Genomic DNA, 5,000 nt, shown 5'->3' on the forward strand with positions numbered 1-5,000 from the left:
AATTATTAGGTCGTCAAGTATGAAATTGTAGTAAGGTATACGGTAAACTTTGACAGCTGCTCATTTTGTACCATTATTATATTTTGACAATCTTTATTTTTTTTTAGAAAGCTGATATATCAATTTCTTTATTCTAACTCATTTTGCACTTAATAAATTATTTATAAATCGTTTATTGCTATTTTTGTTTAGAAATGGATAAGTCGGAAATTCGTAGTTTTGAAATATGAGTTCTTTCTTGGAAATACAGTATCACAGGCAGCTCGGAACATTAATGGAGTATTTCGTTCTAATGAAATACAGCAGACAGATGGTTTGCAAAATTTCGTTCCGGTAACTTTGACCTCACAAATGAGCAACGCGGTCGACCAGAAACAAAGGTGGATAATGACGAATTGAAGGCCACCGTCGAGTCAGATCCATCTGAAAGTGCCCGTGGATTATCGTTGTTGTTTGGTGTTAGCAAGCAAACAATATTGACTCACCTAGTTCAAACCGGTAAAGTGGAAACATTTGGATAAGTGAGTTCCACATGAACTCAATGAAAATTAGAAACAGCAACGTTTAGAAGCCTGCATTATGCGACTTTCTTGTCACAAAATGAATCATTTTTGAATCGAATTGTAACATGTGATGAGAAATAGATCCAATACAACAACCGTAAACGTTTACGGTTGTTGTATTGGATCTATATATACAGCCGGTGTTGGTTTGCTTACGTCCCCGTAAATTAGCAGTTCTGCATAAGAAACTGACAGAATAAGTACCAGGCTTTAAAACATAAATTCTGGGATGGATTCTTTCGACTTAAAACCCTTCGAGACACTTCCCCATCATGGCCGCGGTCCAATGACCTATCTATTTCTCTTTTAATTGTTTCTGTTTAGCACCCCTTAGCCCTGATCGAATCACGAGCAATGACATTTCACCCTTGATTGGAAATACACAATTTCATGTACTTCCGGAACTATGTTAGTTTCAAATTTTTGACACAAGACCAGCAATTTCGGTAAAAATTTCTCGAGTCATGCCAACTCATAAGGGCCGATTTCCGGTTTCGTGGTATTTAAATTACCCACCAGGCCAGGACGCTGGTCCATCGCAGGATTAATCATTTTTCCCAGCTGAGTGGACTGGAGTAGCGTGAAATGAAGTGTTTCGCTCAAGAACTCAACGTGTTGCCATGTGCAGGAATCGAAACCACAATCTTACAATCATGAGTACAACACCCTAACCACTACCAAATCTATTCAAAGGCTTTATTCAGCCCGAAGCTGCAGTAGAAAACACTTGCCCAAGGTGCCACGTTCCCTATGGAGAAAAGACCACCGATGACTTTTCTTCACTCTTCTCGACTCTGGGCTGATGTTTCCCTGAGGAAAAGCCTTCCTCTCCCAGGTCTTGATTTTAAATTGTCATCGATGCTTCTGCAACTTTGCTTTCTTCAGAGAGGCATGTAGGCTCTAATCAAACTCAATTTTACGTCTACCAGGAGTTTGCACTCCGCTGGTATAACTCTCAGTGTCACTGAAGTATACTAGCCACAACACCGCAAAGACTGAACCCTTTGGTGGAATGTTACATAGATACAAAACATAATTTTACTATCGATTCCAAATTCTTTGTGCATAATTTTTATTTAGGTACGTGAGATACAGAAAAAAAAAAGAAAAGCAACCGAAGAGATATCGAAAGGCATTATTTTTATTTTCGATATTGTAACGATTCTTCCTATTTACGAAGCAGATGCCTATATGAAATATTGGATTAAAATTTTGGTACTAGGCCAGAAATTTGTACTCAACTGGTACTTATTCCCTAATGGATGAAAGGCGAAGTCGATCACGACGAAATTTGTACTTAGAACGTAAAGCCGGTCGAAATACCACCAAGCATTTTGTACGGCGTACTAAGGGTTCCACTAGCTCGTGCTAAGGATTCTGCCAGCTCGCTACCTTTTACTTATGTAAAATACTGAAATGAGTATTAGTTTTCAAAATAAAGAACATTTATTAAATTAAAGTAAATTAAGATCAAAAAATTTTCTTATGTATATGAGCAATAAATATATATTATGATAAATATATATTATCAATAACAATAATACTGTTTAGATATGAATTAATTATAGATGTACCTCATTGATTAATAATATATATATTTTTTTCTTTTAGCGTGACCAAGTAAGCAACAGTGAATATTATTTGTAATGATAAGAGTTAGCAGAATAATTAGCACGCCAGATAACAATACTCAACGACATCTCATCTGTCTTTACGTTCTGAGTTCAAAGTCCACCGAGGTCGACTTTGTCTTTCATTCTTACGGAGTAAATAAAATAAATACCAGTTTCGCATTGGGATCTATATAATCGACTATGCTCATTCTCCCAAAATGTCAGGTCTTGTGTATGTAGTCGAAAGGACTTGAAGACTGATACTTTCCCCTTTAACCAAGCACTCATCAATTTTTTTCAAGTTTCACTTGAAAAGGAAAGTTAGGGTGGAGAGGAAAGAGCTGCCTTCCAACAATTTTGTTAAAAGGTAGGTGAATGTTGCATAAATGGTCCGAGTGAACGGGCCTGCTCAAAGCATGCACTTGTAGATTGAAGCAGGACGATGTGAGGGAGCACTTGCCCCAATGGTCAGGGCGACTATCGTTTTGTGTGGTCTCCACGAATAGCCATAGGTAGTTTCACTCTTTTGAGAAATTATCCATTGTTATCATTTCATTTTGTTAGTGCTTTTACCGTTTAAACCCATTTTATCTAATCCCACATTATATTGTCCTGTACCGTCCCTAATGCTTTTTGTAAACCCTTAGTGGTTAATAAAGAAAACATTATCATCATCATCATCATCATCATCATCATTAATTATTATTATTGATTATTATTATATTATTATTATTATTATTATTATTATTATTGTTATATTATTGTTATTATTATGTTATTATTATTATTATCATTATTATTATTATTATTATTATTATTACCTAGCGAGATCGAGGTTTCAGTTCCAAGACCGGGTTCTGCATTGTGTTCTTGAGCAAAACCCTTCATCTCAGGTTGCTCTGCGATCATTTCGACACCTGACTCTAGCACCTATTCAGGCAACGTCGATTTGATGGCGGGAGTGAGCTAATGTACGGCGCATACATTTGATCACTATATACAAATCATTTGTGCAGGTCGTTCGACAAAAGTTCAACGGTCATACGTTGTCTTCGACGGGAGGGTCCATCATCATCATTATTATTATTATTATATTATTATTATTATTATTATTATTATTATTATTATTATTATTATCATCATCATCATCATCATCATTATCATTATTATTTTTTTTTCTTCTTTCAAATTTGCTTCCATTTCTTGCCGAGTGTCTTCCCGACTCCTAGGGCAAAGAAACTCATAGTATACATTGGTAGGCCATTAAACTAAACTCAATAGTTCGTTCATTTTTTTTTCTTAAGTTAAATTAAAATACATGGGTAGTAATAGTTCTCACATCGACAATGCCCTTCTCAATACGTGTGATGTACCAGTTAAGACAATATTTTGCACTTCTTGCAGAGATGGTAAGCCAGGGATCATTCTCATATAATTTTCGGTTCCCTTCTTGATCATTCCTAGTGCTCCTACGATCACTGGTATTGTAACCGCCTTGAGATGCCACATTTTCTCAATTTCAATGAGCAGGTCTTTATATTTTCTGAGCTTGTCAAACTCTTTCGCCGAGATATTATGATCACAGGAGATGTCGATCAATAAGCAAACTTTATTGTTTTGGTCTTTCTTATTATGATCACAGGGGATGCTCATGCTTATTATTATTATTATTATTATTGATAAGGTGACGGGCTAGCAGAATTTTCACACGCCGCGCAGAAGGTTAACCGCATTTCGTCCGTTTTTACGTTCTGAGTTCAAATTCCGCCGAGGTCGAGTTTGCCTTTTATCCTTTCGGGACCGATAAAATAAGTGCCAGTCGGGCACTGGGGTTGATGTAATCGACTTATCCCCCTGCCCCAAACTTGCTGGTCTTGCGCCAAAATTTGAAACCATTATTATTATTATTATTTATTATTATTATTCTATGTTTGACTTTTGCTCTGTCTGTACAAGTTGGCTCCAAGTCTCACCCAGAGACCTCAAGAGACAACAGGTTGGAAGTTCACGTTGTTGTTATGCCTAGTGTGCCATATATTTGGTTGTTTTTTTTTGTGTTGTACTAGTGAATGTCTAATAAATAATTTAAAAAAAAAGAAAAAAAAGTTTGTTTTAAACCTTGGGATTACATAGAGAGTATTTTGCGTAGGATATGAGCAGTTCCCATGAGCACTATCTTTTTTCATTTCTGCCATTTTGGGGTTTCCTGGTATCTGAGTTAGGTAGCAATCAGCCCCTTTCGCTATCATTCCTATTATTATTATAATTATTATTATTATTATTATTATTACTATTATTATTATTATTATTATTATTATTATTATTCGGTAGTTTTATTTTTATAGCGTGCTTTCACTTCACTACCGAGCGCAGCTCTGTGTGCCTTGGGTATGTGCTGTGATTTGTTGTGATGCTCTGATGGTTATTGTATGGAAAGTGTTCTGCGTAGGATGTGTGCAGTGCCTAGTAGTGTAATTTTCTGTATGTTATATGTGTTTGTAAGTCCTGGTGTTTTTGTTATGTATTTGTCTGAATATTTTTATTATTATTATTATTATTATTATTATTATTATTATTATTATTATTGATAAAACAGAAATTAGTAGTAACGAGAAAACGTTATCGTGTTATGAAATAAACAGGGCATTAACGTGCCATAAAAAAAATATGTAAGAATGCCCCTAAGGGTCACAAGTGTAGATTTTACCCGAAATGTGAAATAAGTGTGACGGGGTGATCGGAGCTACATCTTTAACCATAGGTTTCCTCAATCAGTGCGAACCTATGGTTGAGCAACAAGTGAATATAAAAAAAATAAACGAAT

At 35.5% G+C, this 5,000-nt stretch overlaps 1 protein-coding gene across 1 annotated transcript in view; it reads right to left on the reverse strand.

Annotated features, from left to right (window-relative positions):
* LOC115212271 (bactericidal permeability-increasing protein-like) overlaps positions 1-5,000 on the reverse strand; it is an 85,483-nt gene that overhangs the window by 80,214 nt on the left and 269 nt on the right. The gene's annotated exons all lie outside the window — the stretch shown is intronic.

This window comes from Octopus sinensis, linkage group LG5 (assembly GCF_006345805.1).
Source record: "Octopus sinensis linkage group LG5, ASM634580v1, whole genome shotgun sequence".
In the NCBI taxonomy this organism is placed as follows: domain Eukaryota; kingdom Metazoa; phylum Mollusca; class Cephalopoda; order Octopoda; family Octopodidae; genus Octopus; species Octopus sinensis.